Raw genomic sequence first — 8,865 nt, forward strand, 5'->3', positions numbered from 1 at the left:
CGGGCTGGTGATAGATCAGCTACGTTTTCGGAGGCTTTGTGGAGGTAAAGGTATTAGAGGTGGAGGTAGAGATGCGAGAGGTGGAGGTAAAGGTATTAGAAGTGGAGGTGCAGGTACTGTTCTGGTTTGTGGCAGAGAAGCTTCAGTTTTATTTTGCGCCGCATCTGGTCATGCCTAGTGATTTATTGAGTGTTTCCTGTTTATGTTTCTGCACGGTGGGTGATTCTAATTTGTGGTCGATCAAGCCATCATTCTTGTATTGGGTGATTGGAGGTCTTGAGACTTGAGTAGATTTGGTTGCATGTTGGACATGGTTGACTTCACATTATATTGAGGATGGGACTGGTTATCACCTTACCATGCTATTTTGGACTGCCATGCCAAGGCGGTGACCTGAGTTTGTATCGGGTATTGGCCCGTTTAGAATGGAGAGGGGACTCCAGGTCTTCTTACCCGACAGTGTCATATCGTATGTGAAAAGGCTCGAACAATGGTCGAGAAAGGGGTTGGTCTCTACTTGGCGTTATGTTCGTGATTTCTAGTGCTGAGGTTTCCTTGATCTGATTCTGTGCCGTTGTTCGTGAGTTTCCTGATTTTTTCCCTCAGACCTGCGAGTATGCCACCCGACAGGGATATTGATTCTGCATTTGATTCTGGTTCTGGGCACTCAGCCCATTCTATCCCGCTTGTACGCATGGCCCGCCTGGGTATGAAAGAGTTTAAGAGCAGTTTACAAGACTTGCTTGAGAAGGGTTTTCATTAGACCTAGTGTGTCTCCTTGGGGGTGCGCCGATGTTATTTGTCAAGAAGAAGACGGGTCAATGAGTAATGTGTATTGGAATTCCGACAGTTGAACAAGGTTACAATCAAAGAATAAGTATCCATTGCGAGGATTGATGATTTGTTTGATCAGCTTCAGGGTGCCGAGGTATTTTTCAAAGATTGACTTGAGATATGGCTTTACCATCAGTTAAGGATTAGGCATCCGATGTCCCTAAGACAGGTTTCCGCACCTGAGTGCGGGCATTATGAGTTTCTTGGTTATGTCACTCGGGGTTTGAAAAAATGCCCCCGCAGCTTTTATGGATTTGATAAACCGAGCTTTCAGGCCTTTTTGGGATTCGTTCATGGCATAGTCTTCATTGATGATAAACATTGCCTATATTCCCGCAAGCCAGGAGGAGCACGAGCAACACCTTAGAGTGGTTTTGTCTAGACTTTGAGGGATAGTCAGTTATACGCTAAGTTCTCGAAGTTGGGTTTCTGGTTGGGTTCAGTTGCATTTCTGGGTCATGTTTGTATCAGCAGAGGGCTTCAGGTGGACCGAGAAGATTAGGCAGTCAAGAGCTGGCCCTAGACCAGCATTAGCTACAGAGATTCGGAGTTTCTTGGGTTGGCAGGTACTACAGACGGTTCGTTGGAGGATTTTCATCTAATTGCCAGCCCCGATGACCAGATTGACCCAGAAGGAGTGGCCCAGTTCAGATGGTCGGATGGGTGTGAGGGCGAGCTTTCAGAAGCTTTCAAGACAGCTCTATTCTCGGCACCGGTGTTGGTTTTTGCCACAGGTTCAGGGGCCTTATACAGTTCTTTGTGTTGGCTTTCCCGTGTTGGGCTTGGAGCAGTGTTGATGCAGGATGGCAAGTCATTGCCCATGCTTCGAGGCAGTTGGAAGATTTCAATTTGAGAAGGGCATATCCAGTGCATGATTTAAGTTGGCAGCCATTGTTCACGCATGTGAAGATTTGGAGGCATTATTTGTAGCGTGGCGTGGTGAGTGTGTGTCACTGATCACAGGAGTCTTCAGTACCTTGTTCAAGCAAAAGGGAGTTGAATTTGAGGCAGAAAGGTGGTTGGGAGTTTGCTTGAAGGATTATGATGTCACCATTCTTTATCATCCGGGAAGGCCAATTGTAGTTGGCTGGTTGATGCTTGAGTTAGGAAAAGTCAGCCAGTAGGGCGAGTTTGTTGTGCCCAATGTAGATGGGCTTTTGGTGAGTGGATTTGGAGGAGACCCATAAATTCCAGGTACTCTATCCATCTGGGCGCCGCCGAAGATGTATCAGGATTTGCGGCAGCATTATTTGGTGGCGTAGAATGAAGGAAGGATATCGTAGCATATGTGGCTCTGTTGTTTGGAAAAAAAAATTGTCAGCAGGGTAAGTCACGTGAGCTCTCATCAGAGATCCTGGTGGTTATTTTAGCAGGATGTGATGCTTCCCGAGTGGGGGAGTGGGTACAGCGGCCTTATTTCTTATGGATTTGGTTACTCGGATGTTGACTCGGCAAGAAATTCGATGCGATATGGGTTATTGTGACTGGCTGACCAAGTCAGCATATTTCATTCCTTGTGGCAGTCCTCCTATTCTTTTTTATTTTGAGAGGTTTGCTTAGATCTATATTTGGGAGATTGTTCGCCTTTCATGGTGTGCCTGTGTCTATCATTTCGGATTCGGGGTTACGTAGTTTACCTCGCGCTTCTGTGAGAGCGGTGCAAGCGAGAGTTGGGCACACGGGTCGATTTGAGCACAACATTTCATCCCCAGTCGACGGTCAGTCCGAGCGGATTATTCAGATTCTAGAGAATATGCTTTCAGCTTTGGTTATTGACTGTTGGAGGTTCGTCGGGATCAGTTCTTGCCGTGTGTGCGGAGTTTGCCTACAACAACAGCTACCAGTCGAGCATCCAATGGCTTCCTTATGAGGCTTTATTACTGGTTCAGTGCGGTTGTTGGTCTCCGGTTGGGTGGTTGGAGCCGGGAGAGGCTCGGTTGTTGAGGTACAGATTTGGTTCAGGAGGCTTTGGAACACGGTCAGGATCATTCAGGATTAGGCTTCGGTTCAGCTCAGTCCAGGCAAAAGAGCTATGCATATCGTAAGGTTTGAGATGTAGCTTTCATGGTTTGCGTGAGCGGGGTATTGCTCCGAGTGTCGCCTTATGAAGGGCGTGATGATTTGGGAAGAAGGGCAAGCTTAGCCATAGATTCATTGTCTGTTGAGATTCTTGATCGAGTGGGGAGATTGTGCTTATAGACTTGCATTGCCGCTAGCTTATCAGTCCCGATGCATCCAGATTTTCATGTAATTCCATTTGCTTCGGAGGGTATCACGGCGATCCAGCCCAAGTGTTAGAATTTCAGCATTGGTCCAGTGGGACAAGGACTTGTCTTATGAGGAGGAGCTGGTAGCTATTCTAGACCGGCAGGTCGTCAGTTTGGGATCCAAAGAGTTTTCCTTCTGTTCGTGTTCAGTGGAGAGGTTCAGCCTCCTGAGGCCATCGACCTGGGAGTCCGAGTCTGAATTATGCGGAGTTGTTATCCCATCTTTTTCCCGACTTAGGTACTTCTTTCAATTTTGTGTTCTCGAGGGCGAACGGTTTGTTTTAGAGGTGGAAATGGTGACGACCCAAAGGGTCATCACTTGTTTTTCTTATTATTTGTGCTTCCGAGGCCTTGAAAACTCATTTATGGTTGCCTCCGAACTTTGCTAGTGCGCAGTCCGGGCGCATAGCCGGAAAGCTTAAATATGAATTTTTGTGAGAAAATGCAAAATTTTGGTATTAAAATGAATTAAATTTGACTTCGGTCAACATTTTGGGTAAACGGACCCGGACCCGTGATTTGACGCGTCCCGGAGGGTCCGTAGGAAAATATGGACTGGGCGTATGCCCCGAATCGAATTCCCGAGGTCCAAGCCCGAGAGAAATGAAATTTTGTGTTGTGGAAATTGTTTTTCTGGAAAATAATTAAGGAAATTGGAAATGAAATTTGATCAGAACGTGATTGGTATCGGGCCCGTATTTGGTTCCGGCGCCGGTACAGCGTCTTATATATGGTTTAAGCACTTTCTATGAAGTTTGGTTGAAATGGCACGTCGTTTGACGTGTTTCGGATTGAAGATGGAAAATTTGATGTTTTTTGTTGAAACTTGAAAGAATCATGGATTTTGAGGCTTAACTCGATGTATATGATGTTATATTAGCGATTTGATCGCACGATAAGTCCTAGGATGTTTTGAGGTTTGTGTGTTGTTGTGGTTTGGAGCCCCGAGGGCTCGGATGAGTTTTGGATAGGCCACGGGTGCATTTTTTTGTAACTTTGGAATTTCTGGTATTTTTCTGAAGCAGCAGACTTCCATTTGCGAAGCAGGGTCTCGCAAATGCGAGACTATGGGACTTGGCTGCTGCCTGACCGCAAATGCGATCTATTTGTTCGCAAATGCGAAAATGGGCAGGTCGCAAATGCGACATAAATGAATCGCAAATGGCGAATCCTGGGATTTTGAAAGGGTTCGCAAATGGCAACAATTTTTCTCGCAATTCCCATAAACAGGTCGGGGTTCGCAATTGCGAACCCCAGTTCGCAAATCCATATCTGCAACCTGCATATTTTTATACTAGTCGAAATTTGAAACATTTTCCACCCCCCATTTCAAACACACACAACTCCCTTAGGCGATTTTCCAAGAACAAGTACTTCTTCCAAATCATTTGTAAGTTGATTTTTACTCATTTCCTTCAATCATTAACATCATTAACATGTTTTCAACTTAAAATCAAGGATTTGTCATGCGGTTGAAATTGGGGGTTTTGGGTTAGAACCTAGGTTTTCTTAAAAATTGGGAGATTTGCACCTCAATTGCAGGTCCGATTTCAAAAACAATTTACATAGTTGAGAGTTCGTCGGGGGATGGGTAACCGGTTGTTTTGGTTCGAACCTCGGGTTTTGACACGTGGGCCCGGGGGCGATTTTGGAATTTTGGGCAAAACTTTGGGAAATTCATTTTATGCATTCAAATTGATTCATTTAAGTGTTTATTAATGTAGTTAAACAATTTGTGATTAGATACGAGGGAATTGGTGGCGGAATCGAGGGTAAAGCCATAATGAGACTTGAGTTGAATTCAAAAGCATCGAGGTAAGTGTTTGGTCTAACCTAGCTTGAGGAATAGGAGTTAGTTCTTATTTGCTAGCTGGCTAAATTGATCGGGTACGATGTATTAGGCATGGTGACGAAGTATCTATACATTGGTGTCTAGATGACCGTGAGTCCTTATTTTTGCGAATAGTTTGGATTTTGTTATACCTTTTCATGCTTAATTGAATGACTTCTATATGTTTGTAAAGAGCTTTGTGAAAGGAATTGTGATCTTTAAACTTCGCTGGAGCGTCTGGCTCGAGTTGGAAATACAAATTGTGAAGCGTATATGAGGTAAGTAAATCTTGGAGCATTGGGCTCGAGTTATAATGTGACTATGTGATGAAAAGTAAAAGAAAGAGAAAGAGTTGTTGATCTATTCCCTTGCCGGGATTGTTGATTATTGGATATTCTCCCTTGCCGGGACGTTGAGACTATGTGTTTGTACCCTTGCTACGGATTTAACTATTTTATTGTGTTCCCTTGCTCGTATTTCTATTATTATTATTTTGTTTATTCCCTTGCCTTGTTTTGTGTTTGTTGTTTGGGTGAGGAAGAGAGTTAAAGCACGAAGGGTGATGCCGTGCATTTTTGTTTATGTGAGGAGAGTGTAAAGCACGAAGGGTGATGCGTGCATTGTTTGTTATCTTGTGAGGAAAGAGTTGTAAAGCACGAAGGGTGATGCGTGCACTGTTTGCTTATTGTGAGGAAAAGAGAGTAAAGCACGAAAGGTGATGCCGTTGCCGCACGATGTACCATTTCCGTGCCAATTCTATTGATTTATTGTGAGAAAGAGAGTAAAAGCACGCAAGAGGTGATGCGTGACAATTTTATATCATGCTTGGTGTAGGATGAGACGTAAAAGCACGAAGGGTGATCCGTGCACTTATTGCTGTTTGCCTATGATTTCTTGTTGTTTTAGTTCAAGTGCATTACTTGTCTTATTCCATTATTTCTGTGATTCTTTACGTTGACATTTCCCTTTATCGTTTCACTTGTTATTATTGAACCTAAGTGTCCTTGCGCAACGTTTATGATCTTGAATTTATTGCTTAATTGCTTCATGATTATGTGACTTAATTGCTACGTGAATCAATATCCAATTAATTTACTAAATTGCCTAATTGCCCCCTTATAATCCATAATTAAATTGCTATTTGTCATTATTTGGTTTTCTTAGTGAATCATAAATATTTGTGTACTTGTTGTCTTATAACTCGTATTAATGGTGCGGTTTTTGTTAGGAGTAAATTTTCTTTTGGAGGAACTGTGATATATTAAATAGGAGCGGGTGGTGACCTACCATAAGGATATTGAAATGGGAGCGGGTGGTACGGCCTACGACGAGTGATATTGAAATGGGAGCGGTGGTACGCCTACCACGAGATATTGAGAAATGGGATCGGGTTGCACGCCTGCAACAAGATGAGTTAAATATGAAAGTTGCCTTATCTTTTCATTTACTCTAGAAGTTAAATTGTAGATGTACGCTTTATATTCCTGAAATTCTATTTCTAAGCTGTTGCCCCTGAAAGCATGCTCCCTTCCCCGCTTAATTGTTATTCTTTCTTGTACGTCTCCGTTGTACTTGTATATTATATATTTCTGCACATTGTTTATTTGGGGTCTGGTCCTAGCCTCGTCACTACTTCGCGGGGTTAGGCTAGGCACTTACCAGCACATGGGGTCGGTTGTGCTGGATACTTACACTCTGTGCCTATTTTGCACAGATCCAGCTTCGGAGCCAGCTAGCAGCAGCAGTAGTGTGGGAGTAGGCTGTTCAGTCCAGCGGACCCGACCGGTAGCCTTGCAGGCGTTCGCTAGGCCCTGAGCGTCTCCTTTCATTCTATATTCCTGTTTCTTTCATGTATTTCTGGAGAGTCAGTGTCGCAGTTATTTCTTTCAGAACCTTTATGCTGTAGTATCTTAGACCGCTCCTGTGAAACTGTGACAACAGTCTTGGGTGGCAGGCTTTTTTGGGATTTTCTCGGCATTTTTATTAGATTCGTCTGTAAATATTGAGACTTCCGCCTTATTATTTTATTGTGGTTACCTTTTGTATTTGTTTGCCGATAATTGTTTAAAAGGAATTTATGTTTTAATTAGAAAGGTAATTAAAAATTGGCTGTGCCTAGTCTCATTAGTAGCGTCTTCACGATCCGAGAGTGGGAAATCCGGAGTCGTGACACAGTAGAAGAACATGCGTGGTAGAAAAGGAAACATTAAGAACCACAACGGAGACCAAATACACACAAAGACAAAGGGAAAGAAAAGTCAGAGAAACATGATGAACATGTTTCAGGAAACCCTAAATCAGAAAGAAGTAATTTTTTGAAAGAAAAGTTGAGGAAATCGTTCAAAACTCAAGTAAAAGCACAGTATATAACAGCATTAAGAAAAAAAATTGGAGAAGAGAAAAACCTCGACTAGTTGGGTTTCAGAAGAACCCTGAATTGAGAAAGGCTTTGGAAAAGGTCCGAATCTTGGTCGGAAAGTCAGAACCAGGTCAAAAAACTCCATTGTACGCCGGAGCAGGCCGGAGATGGCCAGCTAGAAACCTTGAGTTTGCAAAGATCTTGAACGGAAACTTCAAGGTCAGACCTCGAACCTTCGATTACCAAGTGTTTAAGTAAAGCAGAGGGGAGATGAGTTTTAAACCATCCATGGCCTGAGAGGCCCATGGGGATTCGGTGAGCTTGAGGTAGAAGACAGTAGAAGACGGATTAGGGTTTCGAGAAACATTTGAGAGGAGTTTGCAGAGACGAAGGGTTTTCAAGTCGGCGTCTCTGGAGGGAAATGAATTAGGGTTGGGGGTTTGGGCGTGTGAAATTAAAATTGGTAAGAAAGAATCGTTGGCTCGTTGATCAAAATGATCATATGGCCTGGGTCAAAACTAAAAACCGGCGCGGGTTTTATTAACGGTTAGGGGTCGGGTTTATATATTAGGATTTGGGCTGACGCTCTCGTTTGAAATTGGAATTGGGTTTATTGGGTGGTTGATTGTGTGGCTGTAATTAAATTACAAATAAGGCTTATCAGTTAAAAGGGCTACCTTTCCCTTTTTTAATTTAATAAAAAATAGTAAAATAATTTTTTGAAACAAATTGAAGGCAATAAATTAATTAATTAATATATATCAAAAGAGTTCTAAGCTACCTCGTAGAATACCATCGAGCTTCACGTCCAGCCTCTGCCGAGCACACATCCTCTTCTTCACTACCATCATTAAATTAAAAATACTGGAATAAAATTTATTAATTATAAACGCTTTTTAATCTTAAAATAGGCTAGAATTGCAATTTTAGTGCAAATTTAGCTTAAAAATACCAAATCGACTTATACAAAATGTGTAATAAATTACCTTAGCTATATGCCATAAATATAAAATTAAAATAGATTAATCACCAAAATGATTAATATGAAGAACACTTATTGGCTTTTGTTATGCTGAAAATAGGGCCAACAAATCGGTTTAAAATCTTTTTTGGAAATAGAAAAAATAAATAAAATACTTGGGACATGCTATATATCATAATATACTATTTGAAAGTATTTGCATAAAAATAAAAAATATACAGGAAAAAATTGGGTATCAACAATACAAGTTGGTAAAATACCAACTTATCAAACCCCCAAACTTAAAACTATTGTTTTCCTCAAGCAATGAAAGTGACAAAATGCTCCTTCCAAGTATTTAACTCAATAGTGCATCAATACATGCCAAGTCAAAAAGGTCTACCTAGGCACGAACACATGACTTCGAATTGGCACCAACAATTAATCCAAATCATATAAAATACCAAAAACTTCTCATGATTTCACTACAATTCAAGTGCTCAAACACTATGTAAATCACAGGTAGCAATCAAGTCATTGACACTAAAGCTTCAAAATTTGCCTCTTTATCACACATTAACTTCCCTTGTTCATCCTCCCAAATTATCTCTTC

Source organism: Nicotiana attenuata, chromosome 1 (assembly GCF_001879085.1).
Source record: "Nicotiana attenuata strain UT chromosome 1, NIATTr2, whole genome shotgun sequence".
Lineage (NCBI taxonomy): Eukaryota > Viridiplantae > Streptophyta > Magnoliopsida > Solanales > Solanaceae > Nicotiana > Nicotiana attenuata.